The 9706-nt window shown below is 41.0% G+C and overlaps 1 protein-coding gene across 1 annotated transcript in view; it reads right to left on the reverse strand.

Annotated features, from left to right (window-relative positions):
• The window catches only part of LOC124170903 (cadherin-23), a 102972-nt gene extending 93475 nt beyond the window's left edge, over window positions 1-9497 (reverse strand). The window contains exon 1 of the mRNA XM_046549949.1: window positions 9353-9497. The gene's annotated coding sequence lies outside the window, so the exon portion shown is untranslated. The remainder of the gene's footprint in view (window positions 1-9352) is intronic.
• Between the last annotated feature and the right edge of the window lie 209 nt (window positions 9498-9706).

The following is a 9706-nucleotide window of genomic DNA, read 5'->3' on the forward strand; positions in this document are numbered from 1 at the left end:
TAAATGGGAGAAATACTAATGCCAATGTATATTAATTAAGTGAGACACATATTATGCTGAATATTTTTGCTGGTATTTTGATAACTAATAATTATTTAGTGAATAACCGTATTTTTGAATAAACTTGTACTTAATGATTATATAATATGGGGTATATATTTTGTTGGTCGACCCTAACTTTCTCTTGGGTTGCAATATGAATTTTGGGTAGAAGTTAAAACCCATTTTTGTGAATCGTTGTTTTTTGATAAGGTGGTTGAACCCAACTAATGGGACAACCCAGGGTTCCCATGAACCCAACTGCTTCACCAACCCAATCTTGCCCATTTACTAAGTGGTTGGTTATTGTATTGCTTTACTTGGTTTTTAAAAAAAAAAAACCCACAAAATATCTCTGATGAGAGAAGGAACATTTGAGTTTGGTAAAGATATCCTGGTGTTATACCAATAAAAATCTTCCCAGTTCCTTCTAGTTGCTGATGGTAATTATTTGTAATTTTGATTCACTGTTCACCGAAACAAGCATCACTTTATGACATATTGATTATTAATTTTATTTTCTTGCTATGTAATACTAAATAATTTACTCTATATCTATCAGCAATATTTCTTGTCTCACTCTTGTAATTATGTCATGTTACTCACTTAAGAATTCTGTTGAATTCCAAACATCACTCCTGAGGTTATTATTTACAGAGTGATAAAAATGTATGTTCTTGTCAAAACTATTTTTGAGTGATATTTCTTGAATACTATTGTCTCAATCAATAAACTTTTTATATTCAGTTCAATTCTAACCACTGAATAATGGTTTTTGTGAAATTCATGGGGGTTAAACAGTGGGGGTTCATCCAGTGAAAACCAGTGGACCTGTGATGCCTCGATAAGTTTTCTAGGCATTAATCAGTTCTTGGTGGACGTGTCTTGGTCCCCAAGTTCAAGCAATTTTTGTGGTCATTTTCCTACAGAGGATGTGGCATTTTTTAGTGTCCCCCCCCCCCCAAAATTTCTGGTACCCCCCCCCCAGAAATTCCTCGAACTTCCTCGAACTTCCTCCGAACTTATCCGCAGAACTTCTCCCGCCAAGAACTTTTCGCGCTAAGGTTTTTTCGCGCAAAGGATTTTTTGCGCAAAGGGTCCCTGTAGCAAAGTGCCCTGTCTCGCAAAATCCTGTCTCTGGAAAATCCTGTCTCTGGAAACAGTCTCTGAAACAGCCTCCGAAGCAGCCTCCGAACCAGCCTCCGAACCAGCCTACCTGCAATGCAAGACTTATATAGGACTACTGCGGAGAAATACTTCTCCTTGGCAAGCAAGGGGAAATCGGTGCTAAGGCCTTAGTATTGCACTTGGAGTGAGAAGTTTTACCATTGTCCTATCACAAACTCTCTCTCCCTCCAACACCTCACCCCAGTATCTCCTTCCCCTCCATGTGTTCCAATGAACGATTCCTCTGAGGTCTCCAACCCAGATGTTGAGGGGAAAATTCTGGGTGCTGGCTTTGTCTCAAAACCAGGGAATGGTGTTTTGCGGAGCGGCCGTTTCTGCAGGGGCAGTGACGCATCAGTGGGCGGTTGTTGAATTCGCCTGGCTACCCCTCCACTCCCTGGAAGAAGCCCTCCCCTCAAATGCTGTCTCGCCTTGCTTAGGCGAGCCCCTTTTCTTCCTGACCTGCATGGGAGTCACATGTCTTGTGAGCCATGGCATATTTAGAGCAATTTTCTGCTGGTAATGTTTCCTTGGGATCATGAATTTACTATCATTGTTTTCTGTAATACTTCTGATTTTTTTTGAATACTCTACTTTGAATAGATATCGTACGGTAATAACTCGTAAATTATTTTTTGGCTGCCTTTTTCTTGTGAGCTGTTTTTCTTGTTTGTGGAGTCTTTTCCCTGATCCAGCATGTGACCGACGGTTGGAGTATTTCCCCTGTCTGGACTTACGTGAAAAATCAACCAGATTTTACGACGTAACGTTACATCACTTGCGAGTGAGGTTGAGGGGGTGAGGGAGATGAGCGCGCTCGCCCAAGATGCGTCGTTGGTTGCCATGGATACCGCCCACTGCGTGACGTGTTTCCAGAACACTTCTCTTGCGCAGTGAACTTTCGCGTACTTTGATGATAACGCGCACCCGCTACGATGGCCTATGTTCCGGCACACCATCCGCATCCTTCCGCTTGCTGCGTTAGAATTCGTGAGTGCTCACGGGCTTAGCATCCGTCAGTCTCTGTTTATCATGTCCAAGATCAAGTTTTTAGTTTATTCAGAATGGAAATTAATGTATGAGGGGACGATGAGAAGGAAGGCCCCAATTTAAGTGACAAACCTACATCTCTGTTAGACTTCAACGTCCGAAGTCGTCATCAAACATATGGAATGAAATCTATTGGCCCACGTTATCACTGAATATATTTTTCGTGGGATTTCAGTTAGGCGAGTTGGCCCTTGGTTGCAGACGTTTGGAGATCCCAATATCTCCGCATAATCAGGGTGAAATCTATCTTATCCTACTAGTTGCAGTTGGAGATGGATTAGAGAGGGAATCGTGATGCATGTCTTGGAAGGCTTGTCGGATTTTCCACCGTGCAATTGATGACATGCCATCTTCAAGGCTGGGATCCGACTCCAGGGGCGCAGCTAGGAATTAAGGCTGTGGGGGGGGGTTAGGTGCAATTAATGCCGGGGTGTGTGGGGATATGGAATACCCACCAAGATAAGCGGTAGGTGCTAGATTAATAAATTGCGGAATTTTAAGATAAACGGTTGAAAATGGTGAGTTTTACGGCTTTCTGAGGGATATTTTATTAATCCTTACACTGTTCTATTAGTAATACCAATCCAATTAAGTAAAATGGATTAAACTTAAAAATTTATCTGAGTTCTGGGGGGGGGGGGAGGTTTAACCCCCAAAACACCCCCCTCGCTGCGCCACTGTCCGACTCGGTTCCCGAAACGTCGCGTCGTTAGCATTATCATCAATTACACGGCGAGAAACCCGAGTACCTTTCCAAGACGCTACAAGCCGGGAAAAGACCAGAGAATACTTCGGTTATATATCCAATTATTAGTTATTAAGGAGTGCCTACAATATATTAAATTCGTATAATTTGTCCTTATACACGTGATAGATCGTCATTTGAGGCATATATTATCAATATCTTTCATAGCGTAGCCCATTTCAGTATATGTCATTGTTTCGGGCTTGAAGTGGTGTAAATGCGATATATCCAGGATAAAATATAAACTACGAATGGCAATTTCCACACTTTAATATATAACTACACTACCGACCATGGTGTCGACGCTCTATACCATTCAAGGACCCTTTACCTTGAAAATGACATAGAGAGTTGAAACTATGGCCAGAAGTGGAGTTATATATTTAAGTGTGGAAATTACCATTTTAAATTTATATTTTATCTTGGGTAATTCGATTTACCTCTGATGGATCGGGTGAGACGCCGAAAGCTGTCTTAGAAAGTTTGTCAGTCCAGCATTTCATCTCCGTCCACATCCCTCTTATAGTTTAATTCACTGGATGATGATTTGATTTGTTACTGGGCTATGATTCCCTTGATATAGCAGGTCGAGGGAATCAGTGTCCCTCCAGCCAGTAAAAGCTAAGAGTGGACACCACCGCGAGGCATTTAGAATGATGCCTCGCCGCTAACCTTAGGAAAGGAAGCTGACCTTAGGTCGAAGTGTGCCCATTTCTAGGATGAAAATTAAGCGAGCTAAGATATCAAGAGAAATTAAGTGAAATCGAGGTTGGCAGTCCAGGAACTTCATTAATTGATGGCGACATATATCAAAATAATTTTCAGTCTACAACCATTATCTAGTCATTATGAAAACTATGTTTCCATAGCCCTGCTTAGTTGGTGTAGAATCCTAAAAAAATGTTCTTCTGGCCTTAAGTTTTGTTTTCTCTGGAGATAATCAGCGTTAGTAAATTGTATTTGGTTGTGAAAATTCTCAGAAAGAGTCCCGGAATGCGTGTGAAAAACTTACTGCAGTTCAATGGAAGGTTAATTATGGTGAGGATTGAAACTAAAGCGTTAGATACCGCAATGGTGAAGGTTTACATACCAACGACGGAATATGAAGAAATACGTCTACGAAAGAAATCGAAAAGAAATACGAAAAAAAAGAAATTCGTCTGAGAAAGGCGTCTACAAACATATCGCAGAGGCAAAGAAATAGGTAAGAGGGGAAGAAAATCTTATTATTTTAGGAGATTAGGACGCCGATATCTTAGAAACAAAGATAAAAGAATAACCGGAAATAATGGATTAGGTTATCGAAATGAAGAAGGCCCCTGGAATTTTGCAAAGAGGGCAATTAAGTGGTTTACAGTGTTTAAGAGTCACATGCGAAGAAGATACACAAAAAAATTCCAGGAGAAAAAAAGAGTTCAGTTTGAATATATTTTAGTGAATTTAAGATTTAGGAATCAGGCGGAGGACTGCAAAAACAATCTAGAGCAGATTTCGATAGCGATCATAATCTAGTTTTGTGGAAATTCCATCTTACATTCAAGAAGCTGAAGAGAGCTTCGAAGAGCATATGACAGCTAGAAAATCTATTCGTGATAATTGATTTCACCGAGAAATCAGTTAAAGATTGTTTTTGACTTCCCCAGAGTGTTTCTGCTGAAAAATATAAAAAACGGACTATACTGGAGGTCGCATGAGAAATTCTGGTAAAAGGAAAAGTTGTTAAGAAAGAGCCCTGAATCACGGAATTTATTTCTTTGTTTTCAAGGAATGCAGCTCAATATGCAATACTCAGAAACAAATAAATGGAAATTTAAATAGCAAAATTTGGAAGAACGGAAAACGAAAACCAACTGAAGAGATGGAGAGAATGTCTGGAAGAGGTTAACAGTGTCAGCAGTCTCAATGCAAAAACAATCAAAGAGGAAACTGAAGAAGAAATTACATTAATTTGTTTGCTTTTTGATCATTAATTATTTTCATAGGTATCGCGTGAAATTCCCTCACCCTGGAATTATTATATTTATATTTCAAACGGGGTACCTTTATTCCATAATACCTGTTATTTTAAATTGTAGTCATGATGTGTGGAATAAAACTTATCATTATTACATTATAGTAAGTATTAATGTCTTCAATTCCGATGGAATTGATATTTTCGTCAGCGTACTTTCCTATAATTTACTTTTTCGTTGTTTATTGTGGACATTATTTAGATATGAATGTGTAACGCCCATAAGTTCTTGTAAAACCAAAGGGTGAAACATAAAAGAGGAAATAAATTAGAAGGAAAATAAAATTGTGCTTCGTGGATACAGTGAATTTTAAATAAAACAGCAGCTACATAGAAAATGGGTTCTCAGTCATCTGGAATACTTCTGTGAAACTGCTATTCCATATAAATTTCGTTTTTATGTTATGAGCCATATTACCTTTCATGGAAAATAACCATTCGCCACCATATCGAAGTTTTCATGGCAGCACAAGACTCAAATCACTGCCTTTCTTATAAGATGATAACTGCACACGTCTGAGATTCAAGTATTGTACCGTGTAATGCATTTAATTAATTGCGTCGGGAATAAATTTGTTGGCATTCATATTGTATACCAAAGATAAAGCTGCTTCAGGTCCCTTTTCACGAATATCTGCTTTGTTCGACGAAGGTGATCAGTATCATACTCTCAGTTATTCTTTCAAGAAGCATAGAGGTATTACTAATCATTTACTTACGCAAGAGCCATGCAAAATGATGCGATATCTTATGAATATTTTAGCATTCCAATACAGATCACGATGACTGTTAAGAGCAATTAAGCCAATTTTTGTTTTAGGTGACTTTAAATCGAAGAAATACCTCTCAAGATATTCTCTATTCGACTGGGACTATAAGTTTTCATTTGCAATTGAGATACTTATTAGATAAAAAAAGTTCATCGTATCAATTATTTTCCGGTGAACATTCACAACCTCATTAGTCCATAATCGTAAATTGTGCGGCGTTTGCAATTTATACATTGCTGTAGAGATATTTTTTGGGCTACGCTGCTGAAATTAAAAATGCTAAAACGAGTTCTTCTACTATTTGAGCACAGGTTTTCATGAAAAATATGTAAAAAAATATATTTGGTATGTTGAAGTGAAAATCATTCCATAGATTCCATTGACTGCCCACATTCAGGATGTATAAATACAGAACAGGCCAATGCTTCCCCAAGTAAACTCCACTGATCAAATCACCACAATGGGCGTGAGTGGCGGTGACTTTGGTTAAAAACAACCTGTACGCTACCCATCAAAAGTCGGATCAAAGCTATTGTTTTTGGAGAAGCGGACGGTTCAGTACTTTCCAAGGAGGCTTGGTGGTGCTTATAGAAAAGTGGCTTTAAGATAGTCTCCGTATATTGTTTTTTGGATGAAAAAAAAACTTATTTTAGAGAGTCACATTAATGACTACCATCTTTTCCGTTTTTTTCTAGGGGGGCGGCTGCCTTCTCCTTTATACGCCCCAGTCCAAATCGCACTCTAGGGTAGGGCTACGGGAAATTATTTGATTATGAACAGTGGCGCCGACTACATGAGGCCTGAGGGGGCCCGAGCCCCCTCCAAATTTGTTATGGGTGTGAGGAAAAAATGTGTTAGGCTTGTCGATTTTCCCCGGAGTGTCCAGATATCGAGATTCGAGTTATCAGGATTCTAATGTTGATCATAAGACTCTTCTAAAATGCCTTAAAAAACTTAAAACTCACTACTTATACAATTTCCCGGGGCAAGATTCCCGGTTTGGGCCCTTCCCACATATTTTTTGTAAGTTGGTATCCCTGATTATGAAAATTCAAGAGTTTAGCCGCACATATTACTAAGTGATTATTATAGAGCAAAGAAACATAATGGTGCACAATGCGCATAGAAGCTATTGACTCAGTGTAGCTTTATTAAAAAAATTGCGACTTGCTCACCAATGAGATGTGTTGAGAACTGACATACTTTGATGAAGAGATGTGTGTCCACAAAAAAACGGAAGAGTTAAGCTTGGAGACAAGAAGAGGCAAAAGGGGTTTTCTTAAATACTTAAAAAATTGACGATCATGAAATGAAACTATATTAAAAGCGTGAAACTTTTATTCATATGCTATCAATACGGAAGTACCTTCGGCAGATTCTATTGGCAGAATTTCACATACCAAGTAATGTATAGGAAATATTTCTGGATGGGTACATATAGAACAGGCTAATTTTCCCCACTCACGCTTCTTTTTCACTTCACGTTCCTTCCTTCCAAGTTCTACTCTGCGCTGATCAAAGTCACCCTCGTTATGAGTGGCGGTTACTTGTGGTGACACAGAACTAGAAGATACAGAATGCATCTGAATGGCTCATCAAATCATATGAGCGTGAACGAGAAGTTACAATACCATAAAACTGGTATCAATTGCTGACTGCCACTCACTCAGAAATCGTTTTTTCTCCTCAGAAACCCCTAAACCTGTTTGCCAAATATCCTCGTTAACACGGCAGATTCTACGCACTAAGGCTCGACACATGTCCGTACCAATGAGTCCAACCAGCCAATTGACCATGGGATTTCAAGTTTGCGCATATGTTTCCGTTATCTGTGGAAGTGTTGATTTAACTAGGAAGATCAGCTATTACTAATGATATATAAATGAGGGCTCTTTGATTTTATCTTTTCTTCATTATCATTCATTTTTAAAAACAATTTTTATTGCTACGTTGAGCGTATTATATCATTTTTTATTCATCTTATTTTTGCATATAACTTACATTTGATTAATGAACAATAATAAAACTGTTGGGAAGACATAGGAAAGATTCAAAGAGGGGTGATTAATTAAGGCAGTGATTTTTTAACATCAGTCGACTGTGTAAAGTTTAAAAATCTTTTGCCGTCAGCCTGGATATTTTCTGTAAACAGTCGCAAAACTATGGATAAATGGAAGAGTTTTATATATATTTAAGGTAATGGAGAGATGGCAGTTGTGGAATGTAAGTTTCACTACCAAATTGCCACATCCTCATCTCGACCGGACGAATGCATAATTTTCAGTGTACGCTATCAGCGCAATTAACGAGGTGCGTCCACCAGACTCGCTGGCGCCCCCCTCAGGGAAACGGGCGAAGACTGGGGATCGGTCGTCAACGCAACAGACGTGACGACGCCAAATAAACGGTTGGCGGCTGGCGTGTGAGGATGGTCTGCGGAAGGCCACTCACTCTGCCCCGGTCCGGTTGGCTGGTTTGGTCGGGGCGTGCGCCACGGGTGAAATACTGCTCTCGACGAACCCCAAATTAAACAGATGAAGGAGCTGCTTCCGCAAAACAAATACGCTATCAACACGAGAATTTTAATGGCATAACAAATTGGAATGTCCATTTAAATATTTCATTGCCAATTTGCTATGCCTGAACCCATGGGCGGAGTTTTGGGGCGGGAAGGGGGAGCCTCAAATGGTAATTTGTCCGAAAAAAGTAAAAAAAACTGTAATTTCAAGTGCAATGATAACAAAAACATCAAATTTTTAAATAAGCCAAAAAAAACATCACTTTCCATCACCCATTTCACTGTAGGGTATTCCATAGCTTCAAAACTCACGTCAGGATCGCTGACCCCCTCAACATAAAACTCTATAAACTCTGCCCATGCATGAACTTGCGCCAATCAGAGACTTTGGTATCACTTTCACTTGTTCAATCATTTTTCTTGCCGTCTCTTAACATTAGATGGCAGCGAAACTTCAACGGGAGAGAACACTCACCCGGGATGTGAGGTTAGCGAGCGTGTGACCTTATAGTATTTCGTGCCTTCGCTCCCGACGGGGACGCTGCTCAAGTTACTCGCGCGTCGACTTCTCGGAGAAAAGCGGCGCGACTCGTCATCAGAGGGAGAGACGTCGCGAGAAGAAGACTATCCCGTTACTATCGTGCATCGGCTCTTTTCCCACCGGCGACCGTCCCATCCCGAACTGCTCCACTATGCCCCGTCCGCATTAATATCGTGCTTACGATCATCCCTACGATCGTAAGCGGAAATCGTAGAGTGCACGCATGTCCGGATGGTCGGAAGACGCAGTTCAAAACGCTGCCGTTCTACCATGATGACGCCGGAAGAGGAAATGACAAATGTTGACGCGCCGAAAGCGCTCAGTTGACTACGCAGGTGTTTGACACTACGGATTTCGCATCCCAATCAATTTCATAAATGAGATATATTTGTAGGGTTAGAGATTCCGTTATGAAGACGTGATGATTTCCATTATGCACTGGTGCATCCAGCCGCTGTGCGCTTTTGGGCAGCAGAGTGTTGTAAACGGGTAAATAAACAGAGGTGCTCACCCGCGCTGCAGCCAGTCCGCACCGCCAAGTGCCGCTCCGCTAAAGTGCCGCACCTCTCGCCGTCAAGTTGCGCTCCCTCCGCCGCTGCGTGCCGCTCTCTTCGCCACCAAGAGAAGACGTCCTCGCTCGCCGATGCCTCTCGCTCGACTGCCCTGCCCCCCGCCTCCGCCCCCACCACCTGCCCCCGCCACCTGCCCCCCACCGGTGCTCGCTCGAGCGTGCTTCCTGACTCTGCCCTCCCAAACCGAATTCAGTACATCCCCTTGGACTCTACCACCTTAAGTAATAGCTCGAATACGTACCGACCTGGCGCAAAGCTAGGGGGCTTCGGAACCCCCAAAATTTTTTCCCTAT

The sequence above is a fragment of the Ischnura elegans genome, chromosome X, assembly GCF_921293095.1.
Source record: "Ischnura elegans chromosome X, ioIscEleg1.1, whole genome shotgun sequence".
NCBI classification, from domain to species: Eukaryota; Metazoa; Arthropoda; class Insecta; order Odonata; family Coenagrionidae; genus Ischnura; species Ischnura elegans.